Source organism: Sinohyriopsis cumingii, chromosome 19 (genome assembly GCF_028554795.1).
Source record: "Sinohyriopsis cumingii isolate HCF-2022 chromosome 19, ASM2855479v2, whole genome shotgun sequence".
Lineage (NCBI taxonomy): Eukaryota > Metazoa > Mollusca > Bivalvia > Unionida > Unionidae > Sinohyriopsis > Sinohyriopsis cumingii.
Window position 1 is genome coordinate 47,436,206 of NC_142979.1, and position 27,075 is coordinate 47,463,280.

At 35.2% G+C, this 27,075-nt stretch overlaps 1 protein-coding gene across 10 annotated transcripts in view; it reads left to right on the top strand.

Annotated features, from left to right (window-relative positions):
- Positions 1-27,075, top strand: part of LOC149775651 (uncharacterized) — a 211,960-nt gene that overhangs the window by 7,268 nt on the left and 177,617 nt on the right. For 3 of the 10 annotated variants that reach the window (XR_016416548.1, XM_089943845.1, XM_089943849.1), the window contains exon 1: positions 26,411-26,815. The exons of 1 other annotated variant lie outside the window; for it this stretch is intronic. The gene's annotated coding sequence lies outside the window, so the exon portion shown is untranslated. Of the gene's footprint in view, positions 1-26,407; positions 26,816-27,075 lie in introns of those variants that run through there. 6 more of the 10 variants (XM_089943854.1, XM_089943852.1, XM_089943847.1 and 3 more) reach the window with 5 other exon arrangements.

Below are 27,075 nucleotides of genomic sequence, written 5' to 3' on the forward strand. Positions count from 1 at the left end.
GGCAGCAATGTGCAGAGGCCGTAAAGTATATCATCGAAAAACAAAAGAGCACACCCAAATTAGTAATTCTAGACAACCTTCAATCTGAGTATCGTGTTGTATGCCTTGATTTGAGAGGTACACGTAACAGCAGATCCATTGGTAGTGGATTTAAGTTAGCTAACGTTCAACAATGAAAGAAGATATTACAGCTCACAAAAAGTGTATAGGTTTTTTTTGTTTTAGAAGCTAAGGTAAACATTTAAAACAATGATAAAAAATCAATCGAGTTTTAGGTAGTTAAATGCCCTTAAAAGACATGCATATCTTGGTAGTTTGCTGAATGACTAATTCAAATAAAACAATGTTTAAACAGGATTTGATAGAGACTGAATACAAAACCGTTTTGATTACACTGTTCTATTCCGCTTAATTTTTATGTACAATAATTACGATAGAAAGATCATATCATCAGGATAAATTGAATGTGTGGTTAGAGAACTGGCGGAACCAATACTTTGTTTAAGATTAACGACTACGATACTTTTGACGATATAAGAAAAGAAAGCAATTAACCTAACGAAAAAATTTGATTTCCTTTTTTCAAATATTTAGACAGCATATTTACAAACTGTTTCAGTGTTTCTCTAATTTTGCATCACTTACATTTTTGTGAGTTGTTCTATTGGCTGCTTTATAAATCAGAACCCGTCTATACACATGATTATTACTTTGTTATTTCTTTTGTTTCTTTTATGAACTTGTAACTATTAACCCTTTGCTAAGTGAAATATTTATCGCCGTTGCTCTATTTATTTGTACCTCTTCATCTAAATAATTTGCAATCAATTCAGCGCGCAACAAAAGGAACGTTTCATAGAACTGATTTTCTTTACAATTAGATGGTTTAAATTACGCCTTGTAAACGCTTTCAATGCAGGAGCTTCGTCATCTGTCCCACCATCAGGGTTTCTGTCCTACATATTCCTCGCCTGCTTGTTTACCACACACCCACACCCACACCCTCCCCCGCCCCCCACACACTATATTTCTGAATCTGACCGTAAATAAAACTGACAACAAACAGTGCAAAACTGGTCTGAAACTCTCCTGAGTGATTTTGACTGTCGTGAGTCTTTTTTTAAGGCAATAAGAAAAGATAGTGAAACAAGACAAATAATAAATAAAAAAGAACGCGCTGAATTTACATCACTTTACAAGACTGAACGTGTAACGTCGCAGTCGTTTCATTTTATATGTCGCTACGAACTTCAGTGATAACATTATTTATGGAAGTTCAAAACAATAAGATACGATATTTAAAAATTTTCAACAAAACTTCCGTTAGAGGTACACTTTTGTGGTACAATCAAAGTTTTTTTAATCTAATACATTGTTCAATATCACGCTCGCTTTCAGTATTTTTCGTAGCATTTTATGAACCTTAGACGGACGGACAAACAGCGGAGCATTGAATCCTAAACATCGACAGAAAGCTATGTTAGATTCAATGTTTTGAGTTGCACATTAAGATTATTGCATTTCTCATTTTCTAAAATCAATACAATTACTTCATTGTATATATGCTAAAATTTTAGTATCAACTCTCGAAACAATCATTCTTATGGCGCCAACTCAGATTTATTGATCAGTATAGACCTTGTGCCTTGTATTTCTGTTTCAGTAGTATGTGATATTTTGCAGTTAATTTCAATTTCACACTAGATACAACCATTATCTTCAGATGTCCATTTGGGGTCGATTAGTCGGTAATCCTGGGGCCTGTTTACCGTTGGGTGTTCTACGATATCTGTTTTGAAAATATATTATTACATAACCTTTTAATCTGACATGACGGTTCAAACGTTCGATACAGATGTTCAATCCGTATTTCCGTATCACACACCCAGATTAGGAACTATTTAGATGTTTTATGTCAAATCCGCGCATCCATATTTTAAGACGCAATGAATCGAATTGTTATCAGTCCCAACTGGTTTTGAATTTAATTCATACTATAAACCTACACATAATACAAAAACGTAATAGAGGGTATTAATTATACCAGACCGTATTCGTGTTTTGTTCTGATTAGGGTGGTGGTATTTGTTTTATATATTTGCTTCTCGGCCGGACAGTCTCGACAAATCCACATATATATGGATGTAGACACACGAATGCTTACAAAGATATACATACTCACTCGTATATCCATGTGCGTAGGTACGTATTATATGAAAGAGAAATAGATAAGACAGTAAATTTATTGTTCTTAACGCTTTGGTTTGTATGGCCAAGTAAAGACAGATATTGCATTTATTAAGCTTAATGTTAATATGTTGTGATTCAGCCTTGGAACGGTACTGTATCACTTTTAGAAACGAAATTAAAGTAAACTCTCGAGAAAAAGATATATTATATTGACAAATTGGCTTCCGTGACCGTACAAAGAAAACCGAGCCCCTATCTGAATGTCTGTTTACGTAAATTCAGCGTACTATAATACACGAATTGTAACTCAGTGAATTACCCAGTACATAGTCAAGGTGAAAAATGCTTTTAATGTTTTCTATAAAGTTTACGCCGTTTTTTGCGTGAATGTAATGGATTCTCATTCAAAGTAAGTAATTTTCTTTAAAATTATGTTATCAAAGGTGATCAAATTATCAAGAGTCTTTCAGAAATAGTCAATACAAAAGAAACACATGAACCTTTGTGACTTACTTGGAAGTAAATTTGGATACTTCACACCCAAAGCTTTCTCGATAGCTTTCAAACACTTTATCGATTCGTGTACAACAACATGAGTGTAGCACCATTGTCCGTCATACTATCCCGGTACTATTCAATTTTAACTAATCTTTTATCACAATACATTAGCAATTTAACGTTTGTTGAGTTACCAATGTGCATAAATGTAATTTTTGGTGGTAGTGGTCTTCGTAAACACAGACATTTTATCGAATTATGAAAGCGTAAGTAGCAATTAAAATAAGAAAATTCAAAGGAAGGATCAATCTACGGTGTTCTATTTAAGACAACACCAAAAGGCTCCAACTTCTTACATGTCTGATGTCATGAGTTTATAAAGGTACAGTTTCTTACTAGTTTGACATCATGAGTTTGTAAAAGTTCTACTTCTTATTAGTTTCATGTCATGAGTTTTTAAATATGAATTACTAATTTGACGTCATTAGTTTATCAAGGTCCACCTTCTTACTAGTTTGACGTCATGAGTTTGTAAAGGTTGTAACTTCTCACTAGTTTTGACAACATGAGTGTATAAATGTAAATTTCTTACTCAGTTGACGTTATGAGTTTAGAAAAGTACAATTTCTTGCTATCTTGACGTCATGAGTTTATAAAGGTCCACCTTCTAACTAGTTTGACGTCACGAGTTTATTGAGGTTGGTTCAACTTCTTACTAGTTTAACGTCATGAGTTTCTAATGTAAATGTCTTGCGAGTTTGACGTCATGAGTTTAAAAAGGTTCGACTTCTTGCTAGCTTGATGTCATGAGTTGATAACTGTAAATGTTTTACTAATTTGACGTCATGAGTTTACAAACGTCCAACTTCTCACTACGTTAATTTCATGAGTTCATAAAGGTCCACCTTCTTACTAGTTTGACGTCATGAGTTTATAAATGCAAATTTGTTTTTAATTTGTCGTCACGAGTTTATAAATGTTCAACTTCTTACTACTTGGACGCCATGAGTTTAAAAAGGCCTAATTTATTAACTAGTTTGACATCAGAAACTTATATAGGTCCAACTCCTTACTAGTTTGACAGCACTGGTTTATAAAGTCCCAGTTTATTACTAGTTTGACAGCATTGGTTTAGAAAGTCCCAGTTTATTACTAGTTTGACAGCATTGGTTTATAAAGTCCCAGTTTATTACTAGTTTGACAGCATTGGTTTATAAAGTCCCAGTTTATTACTAGTATGACAGCATTGGTTTATAAAGGCCCAGTTTATTACTAGTTTGACAGCATTGGTTTATGAAGTCCCAGTTTATTACTAGTCTGACAGCATTGGTTTATAAAGTCCCAGTTTATTACTAGTATGACAGCATTGATTTATAAAGGCCCAGTTTATTACTGGTTTGACAGCATTGGTTTATAAAGGCCCAGTTTATTACTAGTTTGACGGCATTGGTTTATAAAGTCCCAGTTTATTACTAGTCTGACATAATGAGCTTATAAACATCCAGCTCTTTACTAGTTTAACGGAATGAGTTTATACAGGCCCGATTGATTAGGAGTTTGGCATCATAAGCTTATAAAGGTCCAACTCCTCACTAGTTTGACGGCATGAGTATTTTTAAAGGCACATTTTATTACTAGCTTGACGTCATGAGCTTATAAAGATTCAACTTCTTGCTAGTTTGGCGTCATAAGTTTATAGCGGTCCAACTTCCTATTAGTCTAACGTCATAAGTTTATAAAGGCATTTACGGAATAGGTGACTTCTAAAATATAATCATGGTTATACATATTTGAATTACACCCACACCTTCTCGTCTAGGAAGTAATCTGTGTTATATCATTTATGTTATGATCATTATATAATAATGTCAACATGAATAATATTTAACGAACGTTAGTGTCCTCTCTAAATTCGCTAATTTTTACTCGTTAACATTTGTGCTGTACAGCATTTTGTTTTCTGTGTGATTTACAGTATTTAGTCGTCTGTATGATGAACAATTTTTGTCGTGTGTATGATTAATGATTTATTTTTGTATATACGATTCACGGTATTTTGTCGTGTGTATGATTCAAAGCATATAGTCTTCCGTACGCTTCACAATATTTTGTCATCAGTACGATTCACATCATTTTGTCATCTGCACGATTCGCAGTATTTATAGATTACTGCATTTGTATGGGAAAATGTGAACGAGGTTTTTCAGATGGATATACTGCACTCCCAAGGTCGTGCAGTATTCATCCGACAAAACTAGTTCATATTTTCCCATACAAACGCAGTAACCTTTTTATGTTATGCTCATTTTCTTATTCTAAGGCTTAATTATGTTTTTTTTTTAAATACACTCGAAACAAAGTAACTGAATGTATGCCGTAACTAAATAAACAAGCGCTGATTCATCATTACACAACAACAGCATTATTAATGCGCACATAACTCCGCCCAGATAAATATGAACATGTTCGCCCGTTAGACATAATTTTCAAAACAAAATGGCGTTGCGGTCTACTTATAATTGTAATTTGGAGTCATATTGTGAATGAATGCGCATTACAACAACTTTTCCATTTGATCTGGAATAAATAGATGTTGGTATTTTTGTCGATTCTACAAAATTCGTGATTATGGAGTGGATTTATGTGACAATTCTACACGAAGTACATCGGATTTCAGCGGCGACGGAGCTGCATGTTGACATCTGCAAGTGTTTCTGTTCTGCCATTGAATGTTTGAAATCATAATGTGGGGAACATATTAAGTCTTTCAATTGCAATGATGAAAAAGACGCTATGGAATAATGGAATAAATGTTTATATAATTCTGAATAGGGTAAGGGGAATGTAATTACACTTGGAATATTGTCGAAATTACAGTACAATTTCTAAACGTGTAATCAGGCGTGAGAAACCATGACATGGCTCATGTAATTCGGACTTGCAGAACTAAGAAAGTAAATTTTGAGGAAATTCAGGATGTAAAAATGTAAGAATATTTTTTGCCATTCTTATTACCAGCTAAAGAAGACAGTTTATGCATTGTCACTTGCTAGTTATTTGTAAGGACCCTGTCTGGCGTCTATAACTAGCATAAATTCGAAACACTGTATCAAAAACGTTAAAGCAGAATGTGCCAAAGCAGCTGGTATGTGGCAGTTCACTAAACATCTGTTTTAGTTCATTCAGTTGGTTTACTTCATCCACAGACCAATAAAATAAATCAAAAGTGCATGCGTCTGCGTCCATTGTTTGAGTACAAAAGAAAGTAGTTCAATATGAATTGAACACGAGTTCAATATAGTAAAATACGGCACGATTCTGACAATGTAAAGTTAACGGAGAAAAAAAATGTGCAAATAATAATTTGTCATCTTTATGATTCACAGTATTTTGCCAACTGTATGATTCACAACATTTAGTCTTCTTTACGATTCACAGTATTTAGTCGTAAGATTCACTGTGTTATACAGTCTGTTCGATTCCAGCATTTGGTCCTCTGTATGATTCACAATATTTAGTCGTCTTCACGATTCAGTGTTTGGTCGTCCGTGCGATTTACAGTATGTTGTCGTCTGCATGATTTACATTTTTTTTTACTGTATATGGTTTGTCGTCTGTGTGATTTACAGTATTTAGTTTTCCCTCTGTTTACATTAGTTTTGTTGTTTGTATGGTATTCAGTATTGTAATTATACTATGGCAAGTCAAAATCCTGTCGTTGACCGCATTTTTGGATTCTCTTTCAGAAGTAGACACTAAAATTTCCTTGTGAAAGGATGTGCTTGCTGCCGTTCCTTTTTTTCTTCAATTCCATGCTTGTGTAACGCTTTCCTCCTTTTGACCTCAGTAGAGTCACTAAAATACCAATACTTATGTGGAAGAACAGTTATTCATCAATCAATTATTGACCTATCGTCATAGCTAGTGTGAGATCCAAAAGCTTTCGAAATAAATTTTTATTCATAAGATGTGAAATAGAAATTAAAGATAAACAGTTTGGCTTTAGGCGACATCCCTTGACTGACGCGTGTTTGTTTGCCTTCAATGATGTCGTTAATTGCTATCATCGATAACGGTAGTCAATCTTATCTGTGAGTATCTGAGGTTAAGACTCATTTTGGCAGAATAAATCATTTTACCCTGATCGAAATGCCGGGTAAAAAATGTTAAATTTTATGATAATTTGCAATTTAATTGGTACCACAACAGTTTTGTGAAAAGTGGGGTTAAATGTCATATATGCCTTTCCGTTAAACTATTGTTGTGTGGCAAGGAGTTATTTTACCTCACTTTTCTGTTTTATGTGCAATACTGATGACCTGAATTGTGATTTTAATAGGTCTTATAATGAATCGAATACCATGGTTTATTTATTAATAACTTCAGTAACATTGATGATATTTTTAGTGCTTAGCCCATATATTAGGATAGTATGACAATGATTAAAAAATATGTGTGCTTTTCGCATTACTAAATTTTGTAGAATACAATACTATAATGACTATATTTATATATGTATGTGTTTCAAAACCGAATAAAATCAATAAAAACAAAAAGAAAATGTAAAAACTCCATATCCGAGGTTAGACTTTGCGAAGAAAAGCTGCTGTTTGTAAATGAGCATAAGTACCATGGGCATATGATTTGTTCTGATTTGATAGATGATAGATATATACAAAGATATTATCGTTTTAATTATCTACGAGTAAATACGTTTTAAGGTCTTTAAAATGCTTTACATATTTAAAATGGATTGCTTTTAAGTCGATTATAGTGAATTTGCATTAATCTTCTCTCTGGACCTTTTTTCATCTTTTAAAATGAGGCGATTAACTGATACAACAATTGGTTTAGATTTTAAATGGGTTTAAAAAGGCGCCATAGTGTTATGAAAATGTGTGAATAAGAATGTTAAAAGTCGTTTCGTTATACTTAGAAAAACTGTGCATTCATCTATAAATAGATTGGCCATTAGCAATAAGAGAATATTGAAAGTATTTACACGTTGCCCTAATTCATCAAAAGTTGTTCACTGGAGAAAAATGTTGTATTAATATTTTTGTCATATCTTTTATGAAATTGGTCTGTTATAGATGGATGGATGGACAAAAGAAAGAGAAAAACATGAATGTCGACTTAAGTCTAAATTATTTATTATTATTATTATTATTATTATTATTATTATTGGCTGTCTGTCATATTGTGGTTTTTTTACGTCTGCATGATTCACAGTATTTTGTGGTCCGTGCGTATAAATCAGAGCATGTTGTCGTTGGTATTATTCAGAATATTTTGTCGTCTATACGGTTCACAGTATGTATTCGTCTGTGTAATTCACAATACTGAGTCATCTGCACAATTCACGGCATTTAGTCATCTGTACGATTTACAGTTAGTACGACTCTGTGGCATTAAACTAAGCAACAGAAATAAGCGAAAACCATTAACTTTGTGTAAATATTCAACAAATGTTTCTTTTTTAAACCTGGAATACAAAGTGAAAATTTAAAAGAAACTTACAGTATTATGAATTAAATCAAAAATAGTCTTAAAAGTTCTATCGCATTTCCAAAAAGAATAGAGCATTCCGAATGAATTTAGTGGTATTCCTAATGAATTCCAGTGGTATTCCGAATGAATTCCTATTGTAATAAATTTGGGGTATGCGCTATTTGTATACACCTTTCCATTTAAAGATGTATGAGATATTTGTAATTGCTAGTTTGGTTATGAGAAGTCGGTGTTGGGGAAATATTCCTCAGCCCGAGCAATTAAACTATTGCTAGGGGCAACGTAACAGAGTGCAGTGTTGATGAGATTTCATGAAAGCATGGTTTAATTTTGTGGTGAGTTCAGGTCAGAGCCGCATATGTGGGTCTTTAGCCAAGTAGTCCTATTAAAATCTAATTGTGTTGATTGATTGTGTATCTGCATATGAAGTGTTTGTGATAGGGACTGATAATTTTTACAGTGAAATAATTGAGAAGGCATTTTTTCCATTATCTGAATGGTGTAGAGTTACAGGCGGAATGAAGCTTAAACTCATCATGTGACTGACCAAGGGATAGAGTAGAAAAAATAGTTCCCTGTATTTGGTATTTGAGTTGTATTAATATTTTCAATGTGTGAAGTATCGGTGCTACCGTTCCGGAATTGTAATAAGTAGAAACCATGCAGTTATGAGGTTGCCATGCAATTGTGACGTTTTTTATATATATATATTTGTGGTCATGCATTGATTAGAGAAAAATTATTTATAGTCTGGGCGCGATGGAATGTCCAGCAGACAACGGTTGTTGTCGAGAAGTCCTTGGAAATCAGGGGGAAACAACGACTTCTAGCTGGATTCACGCATGGGTTAGATTCCCTCAGTAAAGATACCCTTTGGCTTATTACATTATATTGAATGTGTTGATTTGCCACCAACTATGAATGTGCTAATGTTCCAACAGTCTTAATGGTTCACAATGACATAATCCAGAATGTCGTTGAATAAATTCACAATAATTCCAAAATAGTGATTTAGTCATGAAGTCATTGAGCATTTTGCAATTCCAATTAATAATTTGACCAAATAAATCCTCTAAAAGTATAACTCAACAAATCTAAAAGAGCGATTCCACTAGAGAGATGTTAAACTATGAATGAATAATTCTGATGTAAACAATCTTTATAAAAATTAAAAAAAACAAAAACACAATAGGATGAATTGGATGCAGGTCAAAATTTCAAATTTTTAAACAAGTTCAGGCCTTTTACTTCAGTTGTATTAAAGAACATGACAAATATCAGGCAGACATGGAATTTCCAAGGGAAAACCAACGTCCTTAACTCAGATCCAAGTAAACATGCTTACCTATCAGTGCTACTTATCTTAAAATATAATCTAAAATCATAAGCAAAAATTAGCCATGTAATATGTTATTTACAAAACAACTCTTACAATCTAAAATCATCGACAAAAGTTAAACATACAATATAGATATACTTAGCAATATTGTATCATTAGCACTTTCTTTAATATCACTTTCATAATCTTGTCTTAATCGTTGCCTGAAATTTTGCGACCCATAATAATTATTTTTTATGCACGTGTTTGTGTGGTTTTGGTTAATTTTGATATACTCTCTATTGTGCCGCCATTAATATTGATTCTTTAAGACAGTACCGAGGCGCCCCAAAGTCAACAAAATCTTCATTAACAGCACCATGCGGTTGTCAGTGTGTCTATAGCTTCGTATTTAAAAGACCTGGCTTATTATTCTTGGAAATGTGATATATAATGTATGTATATATCCTGAAAATCGTCACCGCTTCTTGCATTTCATTAACCATTCAAGATGCTGACATGTTGAAATTTGCGATGGGATTCGCGTCTCATCCAGCAGTCAAACCTGTCTTAATCAGTTACCGGTTGGAAATGAGAACGGTTGCCTTCTTTGACACATGGTTGGTTAAGAGAGGAAAATTGAAATGATAATTAGGTCCAATGGATGTGGAAAAGGGAACTGTTTAAAACAAATAGTTGTTTAATTGAGGCGAGCTTTAAAGAAGATGTTGATGTATTTTGTCCTCAGTTATGAAACTAGACCTAGAATTTATTAGCTATTCAAGTCGGCGATAAAAAAAAGTCAATTTTAAAGTTATGAATTTTACATTTAAAAAAATAATTTTATGGAAAATGAGCACAACCTTCAGTAATAACACAGAATACTCGTGCAGATTCTCCAGATGAAAGCATACTTTCTAAATACTGATTTATAAGTACCGTTACCTTCATTATGGCTCCGTTTACAACTTTACTCTCCTGATATTTAACATATCAGAACGCAGAGAGGTTTCACTTGAGATGGTCCCATTTTACTACTTCATTTCGTGCAAAATTTACAGTCGCATGGAACTGGTGTTTCCGAATGTTATCAACGTTTTCATTGGCCTTGTTTGAAAGAACCGACAGTTTTGTTAACTTCTTTCTCATAAGGTATTTTCCATTTGGCCTACATGAGTTTTGGGTTCTCTTCATTTAAATAATATATTTTTCCTTCCCCATTCCAGTACTTTTATACGCCATAAAACTTTAAAATGTCATAGTTGATTAAAAATAATTTTCCAGATTTTAAAAAAATTCCAATCTCGATTCTAGTTCACAACTAATATATTTTTCTTGCTTCCATTTGGGGGTGGGGTGGGCTTTGTTACCTTGCATATCTTTAATGAAAGAGATTTTTAAAATGAGACGATAATTTCAACACGTTAATCGTTTCAAATTCTTATAACAATTTTTCCATTATGTTGGGCAAATACAGCAGTACAAGGCTTCAAGATTTCAAAGAAGGATCTATGTGATAAGCTTACACAAGCTGACAGATACTGTAGAAACACAAAAGGAAATATCAGAATAATATGTTCCAGCAATTCTTTTTAATGAGCTATGAATAGGTGACTGGATCGTTTGTTCATGCAATGTATCACGACATCACATAAACGTTCACGTCCAACCATAACTGTTTTAAAGGCCATTTTTTATAAATAAAACAAAGATAGCTCAAGCCGCCTCCTCCCCCTCCCCCTGTCTATCCCGTGCATGTGCCTGCAGTAGGTGGTGAGGAAATAAAGGACACAACCCGTTGAAAATTGTTCTGCATTTGTTTCTTTAATCCGCGCACATTTATTCTCACACGCGCATATACAAATGTATTTAGCCATAAGACTTATGAAAAGAGTTAAAAACTTATCATTTTCGTACAGCATGCAACAATGCGATGCTTTTATTTTAATAGATGATCTCTCTCTCTCTCTCTCTCTCTCTCTCTCTCTCTCTCTCTCTCGACTCGAAAGATAGTTTAATAAAATCCATACTCTCCATTAAAACGTTTTTGCATAGAGCACATGTCATTTACATACTAATTTAAATCATGTTAACATCCTGTAGTTTGCAATGTATTTAACTGCCATATTAACCCTTTTGGGCGCACGCGACGTAAATCCAAGTAATCAATCAATCAATATTAACCAGTATTCGTTGGTTTCAATGATTTGTTGCATCGTATTCTATTTCCCAGAAGGCATTGCCGGATTGAACCCTATGGTGGCCCTTAGGCCCTTAGGCAGTCGAAATCTTGGGGTCCCCCTAGCAAATTATCTCCTAATACGTTTTATCAATATTATTTTGATCCGTTGTCGCGGGGCTCCTAGGCTGGTGCCTACTCTGCTGGTATGGTAATCCGGCACTGCCAGAAGGGGCGTGGTATTCCATTGATGGACCAGTAACCTATATTGTATACTAAATCGAAAGCAATTGAAATTAATTTTTAATCTTTCTCACGCGTGTCTTTAGGCCTAAAAGCATATTACTGCGGAATAAAAAGAAAATATATTCAGTTGGAAATCTAATTTGCAAGTTAAATACAACTGTCATGTTAATTACGTCTTGAATTGGTAAACAAACACTAAATTAACACTATAGTTACAGTATGCTACCATGTGTCACTGCATTCCACCCGTTACTAACTGTACGAGGTTCTTTTCAACTCTGATTTTGAACATTCGTTTAAAATTAACTGTTAAACACACATCATTATAAAAGCAATCAATTCATAATAGCTAGACAAAATTTACCAGACACAGTCAAACTTCTAGCAATCAATTCATAATAGCTAGATAAATTTACCACAGTCAAACTTCTAGCAATCAATTCATAATAGCTAGACAAATTTACCAGACACAGTCAAACTTATAGCAATCAATTCATAATAGCTAGACAAAATTTACCAGACACAGTCAAACTTCTAGCAATCAATTCATAATAGCTAGACAAAATTTACCAGACACAGTCAAACTTATAGCTTCTCTTTGATTAATTGAAATAGTTTGTAGTTGATTTTGAAACACTTTCATCTTATTTAAGTAAAATTAACACAATAAATGTACAATCCTAGAAGACTTGAATTCATCACGCCATAAAAATGACTTTTACAGATAATGTTAACTTAGTGCTAAAACCAGTGCTTACTCAGCTCGATTCATAATACAAGGGGGAGGCAGGTATATAGTAATGATTCTTCAACTGTTAATTTCACTTTTGAATTCAATCAATATTGGGGGAGAATTTTCACGAACATGAATTTGGCGATCAATTTATTACATCGCCATTAGACTTTGAGCTTATTTGCATAGAATTACAGGAATAGGGGTGCTAAAAATATAAATTTGCAAGTTTCACTGTTCCTGATCATTTTTTACTTTTGTTGTATTTATGTTGTCCTGTCATATGCTGTCCTGTCATATGTTGTCCCGTCATATGTTGTCATGTCCTACAGTATATTGTTTGGTACGGGTAAATACTAGACGACTGAAAACGGAAATATGTCATCTAAGCATGTTTAGAGCAGTAAATTGCAATTAATTCAAGTAAGTGAGACGCGCATTTTCATTTTTGTTTTCTTTTTTGCTTGAACAGCTTTAAGTAGAATCCTATCCTGTTAAAAAGATGAAACATTTGAAAGGCAACTGACCTACCAAATTACATCCAATTATGTGCAAGGGTTGAAGAGCTATACTGGTTAAAAGCGACATCACGTGAGAACAAATGAAGTTAATTGTCAAGGGACATAACTATATCCATACTGCAGCTGACGAGGCAAAACGCATAAAATAAACACCTAGGTACACTCCACCAAAATGCATCAGAATATGTGAATGGCTTTTGATCTATGCTGGTTAAAATGATCTGCTTTGAAGACATGTAATACTGGTATAAGAAAGAAAGTAATTCAAATAAGTGGATCTCAACAGACGAAACTTTTAAACGACGCATCTATATGTACAACATGACATTTTACCTGCAACATGGTTCTCAGCTGTTTACAAGACGTGTGAACAGACGGACAGATGAACGAACGAACGTAGTGATTACTATAATGATCCCATACCTAGATGAGGGGTATTAAAACCGTAAACAGATTGTACATAATCCCTCTTTAGTAACATCGCATACATCAATATGTTTGATCCGACACCCAGATGGTTGAGCGTAAAGACAGCATTCTTTGAGAAAGTCAGTGACCCTTTAGACTGGACAAAGGCTAACACTCGGTACGACTCAGATTATAGCAAAGGCAGCATCAACGACGGCCCAAAAGCGCTGCTCGCGAAACAATCTATTATGGTAATGTATATTATTTCCACGATGATCCAGACGAAAAGCTGACCAAATTTTCTAATTTCAGATTTCTTAGAATTTATTTCGTAGAGTAATTAAGTAGATCGTGCAATCAGTCAGTCAGTTAGTCCAGCAATCTATGCATGCATCAGTGGTGAAAGTAGCCGTGCCTTTTTGAACAGGCCTACCATTACAAAAAGAGCTTCTGTGTACCTTCCTGGGATTTGTACATTTCTTATGTACATATACATACAGAACTTGTGTGTGTGTGTGTGTGTGTGTGTGTGTGTGTGTGTGTGTGTGTGTGTGTGCGAGAGAGAGAGAGAGAGAAATAGGGAGAGAGATATAGATAATACTGGGCTGAATAAATAAAAAACTTGAAAGCTAAATTTCCAAACAGATAATGTGCGCTGAATGTTTTCTAAATGCAATACACTAAGCTCAAACATTTCAGGATGATTCCTTAAGTACCACCTGAGTATAAAAATGCAATACGACATGAAAAGAGTTAGTCAAATTTATCTTCAGTCCAGTGCTGTAAAATCATAAAAGCAACTATTCATTTCTGGTTGTATCCCTGGCTTTTTTTCTTCCCCCAAGATATCTAAAATGCAAATCTTTATATGATCTTCATAAAGTAATTATCCCCTTTAATAAAATGGACCCCTCATATAACAAATAAAGTAGACAATTAAATTTGTGGAGATCACAGATATTCAGATTAAAAGAAAAACAAATATTAGCACTATTTTCATCTTATTTATTGAATGTTCGTACTCGCTTATAAGCCGGGTCCAACTGCAAACTGCACAGACGAAGATCTGATGTCGCATCATGCGCCGGCAGATCTTGGTCTGTGCAGTTTGTTACAAGTAATCAGTAGAACAATCAGTATTGATCCTGATCCGCAAATGCATGATACGATGACATATAAGGGTCTATATTGTTTGAAGTTGGATTCGACTTATAAGTCGATGAAAATGGCTAATAGTTTCTATACATTTAATTGAACACATACTTTTCCAAAATAAATTATAGCCAGTCTTCGTCATGAACTGGGCAGGGAGAATTTTTGACGTATTTACTTTTATGAGTTGGTTAGTACCACATATGGACTGATACTTACTGTTACTGTGCTGAAAGGTGACACAAGTCGAGTGAAATAACCTAGTAGCTCGAACCAGCTTATTGTACGTGCTTATATCGACCTTACATATTTACGTATCAGCCCACTACACTACTAAGATCATGGAAAGTTCCAGCTGCAAAGAGCTCTTCGACATTACTAACAAGCTAATGTAAAGGAACAAATCTACACCACTTCCAACTACCTTCCCTCCAGTCGACCTTCCGGACATGTTTGCAGATTTCTTCCGTGACAAAGTACAAACCATTAGAGATAAGCTTGACACCACAATTTCAATTGTTTCGTCACCATACAGTTGTGATACAGAATTTGAGCGGCAACCATTAGCAGCATTTGAACCTGTCTCTATGGATTTCGTACGTACAATCCTGATGAAGAGTGCACCAAAGTCATGTGAACTTGATCCAATTCCAACATCACTGCTGCTTGAGTGCTTAGATCCAGTATTGCCTTCACTAACTGATGTTATTAATACCTCTCTCTCATCTGGGGAATTCCCATCATTTTTCAAAACTGCCATTGTAAAGCCACTGCTGAAGAAACCAACACTAGACAATAACGATTTAAAGAACTACCGCCCAGTTTCTAATCTCCCATTCATATCAAAAATCTTAAAAAAGGTTGTTCTATCCCAGCTTGTATCTCATCTAAATTCAAACAGTCTTTTTAGCAATGTACAATATACATATCGCCCTTGCCACAGTACTGAAACTACTCTTCTAAAAGTAGTTAATAACATTCTCTCTGCGTTGGATAGCGGAAAGATTACAGTCCTCACCCTCCGTGATTTGTTTGCAGCATTTGACACAATAGACCATGATATATTACTTCGCCGTCTCCGGCATGTATTTGGCATTCATGATACAGCCTTACTGTGGTTCAAGTCCTACTTTGTCAAATGCAAATGGAATAAACTTCAGCCCAGTTGATCTATGTTGTGGTGTTCCACATGGGTCTGTTCGTGGACCTGTTCTCTTCATTCTATACACTCAGTCGCTCTGAAGTGTCATAGATCATCATCCAGTGTCTCACCATTTGTCCGCGGATGACACCCAAATATACAAATCTAGCCACCCAACTGAAGTTGATCCTACCATCCAAGGTGTAGAGAGGTGTATTTCTGATGTGAAATGTAACAAGCTGCAGATGAATGATGATAAAACTGTGGCCATTCTGATCACAACACAAAGACTTTCTCATTCACATCCTTTACCTCAAACAATAAATATCAGCAACACCAACATTAAATTCACACAATCAGTACGAAACCTAGGTATTACTCTGAACAGTACTCTCACATTGCACCAACATGTCATGAACATATGCAAGGCTGCATATCTTGAGCTGAGACGCATCAGCTCAATTCGCAAATATCTTTCAGTGGATGCCACTAAAACACTTGTGTGTTCATTAGTACTTTCAAGACTGGACTATTGTAACTCAATTCTGTCTGGTTCATCTCAATATCTGCTCCAGAAACTTCAAAAAGTTCAAAACACAGCTGCTCGGATCATACTTAGAGTACCACGATCAGAGCACACCTCCCCGCTGCTCTGTACCCTACACTGGCTATCTATTCGATCCAGAATCAAACACAAAAGTTGTTCTCTGTGCTACGTTTCACTGTCCAACTCTAGTCCAACATACCTATCCGACCTCACCGATGTGTACACACCAGCAAGATACTTACGCTCCTCTTCGGACAATCGTATACTCATTATTCCCACTATGAAAACAAAACCATATGGACAGCGTTCTTTTGCATACCAGGGCCCAGCAACGTGGAATGAATTGCCCACTGAACTTAGACACAAAGATACAGTGATCACATTCAAGAATGCTCTCAAAACTCACTTATTTCGACTGCAAGAACAAACATAAAGACCTAATAATGTTTCCTACCTTAAATATTCTCAGCATGTTTTTTTTTAAAAAATGTTTTCTAATTTCATGGTGTTTGTTTTTGTAATCATATAATTTTATGTTTTTTTATCTTATAGGTGTTGTCTAATGTTGTAAAGCGCTTAGAGCTTCTAAAGATTAGGCGCTATACAAAGTCCTCATTCTTAATATTATTATTATTATTATTATCATTATTATATAATATAATGTGTGTGTGTGTGTGTGAGAGAGAGAGAGAGAGAGAAAGAGAGAGAGAGAGAGAGGTGGGAGGGCTTTAAATGAACTGATGAACCTAATATCACGTTTATGAGAGGCACATTTCAATTTAACTATTACTTCATGTAAATAATTAATTTCTGTCGACAGCTCAAAAGAAGTGTCGTTATTCATTTTATTGATGTCGTGACCCTGTCTTAATGAGTATACCGCTACCCAAAGAGACCACATGAAGAGACACAAAGAAGTGTTTGTGCTCTACTATTCTTAGCATTTAGTGTCAAATTCGTGTTCCTATTCTTAGCATTTAGTGTCAAATTCGTGTTACTATGTTTAGCATTTAGTGTCCAATTCGTGTTACTGTACTTAGCATTTATAGTGTCCAATTCGTGTTACTATGCTTAGCATTTATGGTGTCAAGTTCGTGTTATTATGTTTAGCATTTATAGGGTCAAATTCGTGTTACTATGCTTAGAAATAATAATGCCAACATTCGTGTAAAATTATGTTTTGTTTGCTCTTTAAAATGCATATCAGCATATAAACGGTTATTTTGTGTTGCGGCACAATACATTGCCTGAGGACACACCACGGCAGCAGGCCTGGGCAGGATTCGAACCCGCTTCCTTCTGGTCGCGAATCCAGCACTGAGTGACCGCTACTCTTATAAAAAATTTAAGTCACTTAAGACTGTTGATGTATTAAAAGGTGTGGTTTATAGCTCGCCTTCGACGGTATTTTTCTAGAATGCAAACACTGCAAGAAAAAAAAAATAACAGAAAAGCATTGTTTCGTCCTTCACTACAAAACCATTTTGACACACATCAATTACTTTTTATAACAGAGCTTGTCAAGTTTTGATTCATATATATTACCTTTTCTGATAGACCTGTGTAGCGTCGCCCCCTTAGTAATAGAGGTGGTTAACTGGATTTTGACTGTTGTTATCTAGAGGATGACCTCCCTTGATTTTATAGCCCGGTGGGAGTGGATAGATACACTATCAACAGAGAACTGAACAAGACTATTGGGAAGAAAAAATGCAATACGAGCCCCCTTAGACAAGAAAAATAACAAAACTGAATCAAGAACAATTAATAGCGGCAACTCCAATTCAATCTAAGTTATGTCCACATAATTTAAGAGAAGTGTCTAATTTGGATTTATTTCATCATAATAACAAGTGGCGAAAAGAGCGCAATGTCCATGACTGTTTGAATCACCTTCCTATCGTGACCCGTTTATCACGTATTCCTATTATCTAGTCTTCCTATTCTGATCGCTTCGTGTCTTCTTGGACTTCCTAGTCTTTTATTATGAACACGTCATATATTTCCGGACTTACGACTTCCGTCTTCGGACTGTCCTGTCTCTCCCAGAAAGCTGTTTCCTTAATGTTGTTCTCTTTCAGAAATTGTGCGTCATAGCACTAAAACCTGTCTTTTCTTATAAGACAGCCACCTGGTCCCCTTTTGTTGTTTAACGAGAAAAGCACTAGTTTTTAGGCTTCCTCTGAGCCAAACTTCAACTCTCTCAGGAAATTTCGAACTAATGAATTTCGATAAAGGTCGTCACTTTAACTTTACATTACTTCCAAAGTGTACGCCTTAATTTACTCTGACCAGTCGTTCGCAGCGGTTCCTAAATGTTTCCCAAGATAGTCATTTCTTTCTTCAGATTTTGGATAGCCTAGAATCTCTAAACTACGTTGCATATCTACTTTCCTTTGAAAATGACTATTTGAGATGGGTTCCTATCAAACGGTTATAGTTGGTAGCTCAAATGTTTACTTTCTCAGGACAGCGTTGCGATGCCCCGGTAAAATCTCAATGAGTCGTCTTACGTTACGTGTTTAGGCTCGAATAAACAGTAGCATAAGAATTGGGCGCTCGTCCTCGGATTTATGAATTTGGGCTAAATATATCAGAAAACTGGGTTTTTAAAATTTGAATTCCCCATGTTTTTGAAATCTTTAGTGAAATCGACAAGCTTTTTCTAAAAATTTCATCAAAAGTGGAAACCCTTCTTTCATGTCCTACCCAGAACCAATTAGACCTTTTCAAAAAAGATGAATTAATTCAACTTGCCAGAAAATATGATCTTTCTGAGGTAGAGGCTTCCTTAGCGAGGCAAGAAGTAAAAAATAGTATGGTCCATTACTTAGTAGAAAAGAATGTTTTGGATAAAAGTGCTTTGGTTTCGATCAGTAAGCCTGCATCAGACTCTGACATAACAGTAAAGGAATTAGAATTAAAATACAAGATGGAATTGGAGTTGAGCAAGCTGGAACTTCAGAAAGAAAAAGAAGAAAAACAAACGCTGTTACAACTGGAAAAAGAAAAAGACAAATGAAATTGAAAAAAGAGAAAGAACAAATGCATTTACAATAGGAAAAAAGAGAGAAAGAAAAACAAATGCAGTTACAAAGAGAAAAGACACAGTTCCAAAAAAGAGCAAATACATTTGCAACTGGAAAAGGAGAAAGAACATCTACAAAAGGATGAAAGAGAGAAAGAGAGAGAGATTCAAATGCAAAGAGAGAAGGAAGAGAGGGAATATCAATGTAGAATAAAAGAAATGGAGCTGGCAAGTGAAAAACATATTTCCACTTCAAATACAAATTTAAGTCTTGATGTTGCAAAGAATATTAGGTAAGTACCCCCTTTTAGAGAAAAAGCTGTAGACAAATATTTCCATATTTTCAAAACGTTGCTGAAAATTTGAAATGTCCAAGGGAGCATTGGACTCTATTATTGCAATGTGTACTCATTGGTAGAGCTCGTGATATTTACATTTCACTGTCACCAGAGCAGAGCGCTGACTATGATATAGTTAAGGACTATATTTTGATGGGTTATGAGATAGTCCCTAAGGCTTATAGGCAAAAATGCAGGAAATATACAAAAGAAGCTTGACAAACTCATGTCGAATTGGCTAGAGAAAAAGAGCAGTTATTTGATAGATGATGCTTAGCCAAGAAAGATGAACAAGATTATGAAAGTCTCACACAACTTGTATTACTTGAAGAGTTCAAGAACTGTGTCCACAGTGACATTAAGACTTATAATGACGAGCATTAGATTGAAACCATGGAAAATGCTGCTCGTGCTGCTGATGAGAGTATTCTTTAACTCATAAAGTTCCTTTTGTAAATAAGATTTCCACTCAACAGTCTTCTGGCAGAAGAGTATTTCAGCCTAATACAAGCCATTTTAAATCTCAAACTGGCACAACTTCTTAAAATCAAGCTTCAGATAAGTTTGACCAAAGATCATTGTCTCTTCCTACGTGTACCTACTGTAGGAAGAAAGGACATGTTATTTCTGATTGCTACAAATTGAAAAATAGAGATCAGAATCAAGAAAGACCTTTTTCAAATGCTCTTATTTCTAAGAGGTCAAGGTCAAGGTCACGTATTGAAAGCAGTGCATTTATTGTGTCTAATAAACCCCAGCCTGATTTTATTATGGAGAATTATGAACCATTAATATCGAAAGGTTCTGTATCACTCTTGGGTGATTCGGCCAATCCTATCCTTAATAAAATTTTAAGGGACACGGGAACTTCTCAGAGTCATTTATTGTCAGGTACTTTGCCTTTTCTTTAGAAGTCTTCTTCTAACGAAAGTGTTCTTTTTCAGGGAGCTGAGTGCGGCTTTGTTACTGTTCCTCTCCATTGTGTAAATTTGTCATCAGACTTAGTCTCAGGGCCCGTGAGGGCATTCATTTATTACTAGGCAACGACCTAGCTGGGGACAAGGTTGTGGTTAGTCCACTTGTAACTGACAAGCCTTCCTTGTATCAGAAAGTCGATCCAATTGAAAAAGAATTCCTTAATTTATTCCCAGCTTGTGCTATTACCAGAGCTATGGCAAAGAAAGCTCTTGAAAATGATGTTGATAAGAAAAACATTCATTTAGCTGACACATTTATAGGTCAGGCTTTTGATGAGGTCACTTTCACTCCTTGTTTGGATCAATCAGAAGGTATTGATCACAGTCATGCTCTTTTACCTACTCATTTGCTTTATTCTAATCAGGGTGACAAACGACAATTACTTGTCGTTAGCAGGAAAACAATCATGAGATCTCCTGTTTGCTTAAAAGGGCCATTAGTGAAAATGAAGCCACTGAAGCTCCTGTCTGTTATTTCATTAAAAATGGAATTCTTATGAGAAAATTGAGACCTCACAAGGCAGAAAATAGTCTGCCCATAAAACTCCTTCGACCGGTCATTTAGGGATTAATAAAACTTATTACAAGATCTTGACTCACTTCTACTAGCCAAAAATCAAAAGTGATGTTGGTAAATACTGTAGATATTGACACCTCTGTCAAATGATAGGAAAACCCAATCAGAAAATAAACGCTCATCTACAACCTATTCCTGCATTTGACGAACCATTTAGTAGAATTGTGGTAGACTGTGTTGGTCCCTTACCTAAGACCAAGCCAGGTAACAAATTAGGCATCCGACAATTCAAATCTTCTGCATATCACCCTGACAGCCAAGGGGCATTAGAAAGATTTCATCAGACTCTGAAAAATATGATTCGATCATACTGTTTTGATAAGGATAAAGATTGGGATGAATACATTCATATATCAGTATTTGCTGTTAGGGAATCAGTTTAAGAATCTATAGGCTTCAGTGCCTTTAAAATGGCTTTTGGACACATTGTGTGTGGACCATTGAAGTTGTTGAAAGAGAAACTTCTTTCCAATGAAGATACTGAAATTAATCTTCTTGATTATGTTTCCAAGATTAAGTACAAGTTGTCAAAGGCTTGTGAGGGCGCAAGAGCAAATCTGCACTCTACTCAATCAAAAATGAAATCAAGATATGATACAAATTCGAAGGAAAGCAGCTTTTCAGCCCGGTGATAGAGTCCTGTGTCTCTTGCCCATTCCACAAAATCCTCTTCAGGCCAAGCATTATGGTCCCTATACAGTTGGCAGGAAAAGAAATGACTTCAATTACATCATAAATACTCCTGGGAGGCGAAAACAAAAATAACTCTGCCACATAAACATGCTGAAAGAGTATATTGAAAGAGATAGCCAGGTTAAACATGCACATCATTTAGTTGTACCTGTCCCACTCAGTGAAGATTTAAGTGAAGGAATATCATCAGAATCTACTGATATTGTAGTGAAAAATCTTCGGAATTCAGAAATTTTGAAAGATCTGGACCGGAAACATTTACATTTGCAAGAGCAAGAAAAAAAAATGAACTTAAACAGTTATTATTTGAATATGAGCACGTTTTCCAGATGTTCCTACAAGAACAAATTTTGTTTTCTTCATGACGTTGAAATTGTAAATTCCAAGTCTGTGAAATAACACCCGTAGAGGATTAACACTCTCAAACAGGAATACTTGAAAAAAGAAATTCAGTATTTACTGAAGAATGATGTGATAGACCCCAGTAAAAGTGAATGCAGTTCAACATGCATACTTGTTCCCAAACCAAATAAAACTTTCCGTATTTGTACTGATTATAGGAAAGCCAATAGTGTGACAAAAACAGATTAATTTCCATTACCAAGAATTGATGACTGTATTGATAAGATCGAAAATGCCAAGTATGTCACCAAATGTGACCTTCTGAAAGGATTTTGGCAAATTACACTAACGGAAAGAGCGAAGGAAATTTCGGCATTCATAACTCCAGATGGACTTTATCGATATAAAGTAATGCCGTTTGGGATGAAATGGTCGCTAAGTACTTTTCAGTGTCTCATGAATATGATTACCTCTGGTCTAGATAATTGTGACGCTTACATCAATGATGTCATCATCTACAATGACACCTGGAAAGAACATTTAGTAACAATTCTGAAATTCTTTGACAGAATCACAGATGCAAGTTCGACAATTCATATATCCAAAACTGAGTTCTGCCGTGCTAGTGTAACTTTTTTAGGACATCGTGGGACATGGACAAGTTAAACCTATAACATGCCAAGGTCAAGGCTATCTCTGAATTCTCTGTGCCTGTTAATAAAAAGCAACTGATACGATTTTTAGGTATGGCTGCACACTATCGGAAATTACGTTCCAATTTTTATATAATTGCTGAACCTTGATAAATTTATTGAGTAAGAAAAACAAGTTCCTATGGACTGAAAAAATGTCAGGAGTCTTTTGACAAGTTAAAAGCCATACTTAAAAATGCGCCAGTTCTTACAGCTCCAAATTTCAGTCACTCTTTTAAGCTGTCTATTGATGCAAGTGACGTTGAGGTTGGAGCAGTTTTGACTAAAGAAGTTGAAAATGGTATTGATCATCCAGTGTGCTATTTTTCTAAGACATTAAATAAGCATCAAAGAAATTATTCAACAATCGAGAAAGAATTTAGGCTTTGATTTTGGCATTACAACATTTTGAAGTTTACATTAGTTCAGCTCCCTTTTCGATTATTGTGTTTAGTGACCAAAACCCCCTTACTTTCATCGGCAAGATGTTGTTACAGGAATATGATATTGACATCAAGCACGTCAAGGGGAAAGATAATTTAATAGCAGATGCACTTTCCCATGTATAACAATGTATTATTTCATGTACACTAGGTGTAATTTATGAAAGTTCTTTTTAACCTCGTGTATAATTAATATATGGTAAAAAGAAAGCTTTATCATATACATCTTTCTTTTTATGGGGAAGTGTTATTTATATTTGATTTAAATAATATTTGATTTAATTTAATTCTTTGTAAGTTTTAATTTTTTATATTCTTAATTTCATTATATGTCAAAATAATGTAGCTTTTGTTTATTAGGAACTTTATATTTTTTTAGAAAATAGTTTGACCTTGACTCTTCAGTTGTAAACATCTAAAGCTGACCTAGTTCCCGACCTTGATTTCAGAAATCACTGAGACAAATAAACAACTTTTTATTTTGATCTTATTCTTAGAATAAAATGATTGGTTTTTGTCAAAGTCATACTGGGACTACGTATTTTTAGACGTAAATGATTCTCGAAGATTCTGGAAAGTTGACCCTCATCCGATTATTTGTTTTGCGTTTCAAGTTACTGTATAATCTTTGTTTATAGAGATTTTTCTCAGTCGGGGCTTTTACTTTACACTGGAAAGTGTTTGTTGAGTCAGTTGGAGTTACAATTTAATTTTTATTCAAAACTATTTGGATTCTAAAGGAAATTCTTTTTCCTGCAAAAAAATTGAGTGCTCATACAGAATTCTTGGACAAACATATTTCATTAATTCAAACACCGGATTTATTGTTTGCAAATAACACAGAACTGTAGATCTTACAACACCACAAAGGATACAGTATACGTCATTGCCTTCCATCTTGGATTCTTCGTCGGGACTCGAACTTGAATTCATTAAAACATTTCATTATTAGGACTTCTAAAATTTAATTCGCGGATTATTCTTGGATTATTATTGGATTTGATTCTTAAAACCGTAAGTTCTTATATTTTCATTTTTACAGTATTTTTCCAGGGAAAGAATTATTTGTTAAATTTTTCAAAGCTTGTTGTTTTCACCCTTTCTTTTGTTACTGTTTATTCGAGCCTAAACACGTAACATAAAAGTCGTAGATGTTAGCCTTTCAAGTTTAACACTGACACGGGGGGGGGGGGGGAGGGAGAGAAGAAAGGTCGAAGTTACTCGTCACAAAGACTTTTCTATCTTATATGTGATATAATTTCAGTGCTCACTTTACAACTTTTTTACATTTTGGCCCAAGTCAATTGCTTTTCTAACAGAGCCTGCAACATTTTAATCCGTATCGATCACGTTTTCTGACATTTTACTAAATTTTCACAAGGCAGCCCAGAAAGTGCGTTGAACACAGAATATTACATTTAAGGGGACTGTTTCTGGACCAAACAGATCCTGTATAGTCCATAAAATTTTGGTATGGCTCTGATTCGTGCTATCTTAACAACGCTCTGTCGAAATACAAATTTAGAGACTCGAGTGCTGCTCTGAGACATTTAGTGATGACATTGACAAACATCTTGGGGATGAAACAGTGATACTGGTGCTTTGCCCTAGCGACATCTAGTGGATTTCACGAGTTGCCTCCCTTAATATGGAATGCTAACTAACCAATAGCGTGGTGCATTGTCCATCGGCCGAAAATGGTATGGGCAGTTAAGCTAAAAAGGATGCCGCCGCGTCCTATAAAAATCACAGACCCGAAGCACATAAGTATCTGCTCGATACGCCAAGGTGTAGATAGGGTTATCACGTCGGAACCTTGGCTAACGAAGATGTAACAAACACAGTATATGGAGATTTACTAGTCAAGTGTCCAGTCTCGGGTTGTTGAACAATGTTCATTCACTCGAACAAGGTCTGTGAGAATTCGATTGCGTCAGGCGGTGCTTGATCGCAGTAATTTTCCGTCTGCTGTAATTACACAAACTTTTTTTTACAGAAGGATGGTTTTGTTGGGTTTAACGCCATTTTTTCAGTACAAGATAGACTATATATTGCAGCCCATATATTTGGTGGGGGAAGAACACGGGAAAACCTCAGAAAGAACCACCAACACACGGGAAGCTACTGGAAAGCTTTCTCACATACCCACACTGGTCGAACCGAGACTCGAACTCACGTTGAGGGAGGTGAGATGTGTGAATGATCTGTAAAGGCGAGCTCCTTAGATCACTCGGTCATCCGGGGCCCTCTGTCAATAAGAAGTAGGAACTTACCTGTCACCAACAGAACTGAAAACCAGATAACTGCATAAAACTGTTTCAAATGTACCTTTGTCGTTCTTGTACATTAACGTATTGTTTTCTACCTTGCTTTCAACAATGATAGCTACTGAGCAATTTTGATTTAGAAGTATTTCTTCTGAACAAAATCAAACGACGGCCTTGGTTAAATCATTTATTGTCAAGCAAACTGAGAAAAAAATCAAATAAATTTAAACATTATTAAGATTGAAATTGCAAAATTAAATATTCGAGTGAATTTTATAACCGTATTGCAGATAGTATCGTCTTTCAACGAGATTCTATCTCAATTTACAATAACTGCTTCCTTGTTGACGGCACATACGCTACCACCACATACTCCTGTCGAACAATATAAAGACTTTCTCAAGTTGCACAGTCAATAATATTAAGATACGACCGCTTGCTGGAAACAAACAAGAAAAGACAAGTTTACTAAAAACACCACGTCAGCGCACATGATTGAAGATTGGATAAATCGTTTTTAAATTCGTCTATCGGGTCGTCTTTAATATGAACGTTGCCGAGAAGAGAGTGAGGGTTTATCCAATAAATTACCGTAGGATTATCAAATACTGTTTGAGCAATTAGCCTATTCGTGTCGGGAGCTAATCCTACGAGCTTACTCGACCTAAGAAGTTGTACTGAATGACCTGTCCCAACCAAATTTGTTGTACTTCAACCCGTAACATACTTAATGTTAACATGAATTTTCAGTTGTTTATTTGAAATTGAACACCAGTCGGTTGTTGCTTTAATCCATTCCTTCGTGTAAGGATGTGTGGCAAAGAGACACGAGGTGATATGTGCTTACTGCTAGCAGATATATCTATGAAAAGAGATCTTATTATCTCTTTGCCTGTATGGAAGAATAACTGAAGTACTGAATATTCCAAGCTAAAGCAAATCCGTCGATATCCATCTAACTGACTTTCTTGTATTTTTGTAACTGAGGCGATGGATCAAGTCAACGAGTTTCATGTAAGTCTTTCTAACAATAATTTACGATCCCGTTATACTAATTCGATTGAATGAGAGAGAATGCTTGTGGGAATAGTTGGGATTATACGGTGATTAGTAATTGTTTCTGCTCATCTGCTTCTATGCATAAAATGTTTTTGCTTAAATATTTATATACTTCGTGATTATTGTGTAGAATAGTGTCAATTTACGCTGCTTGCAAATTGGAGTCAAAGTTTGAAATGTTTTCTGGAAATCTAGCTCGTTTACATCTGTCCTAA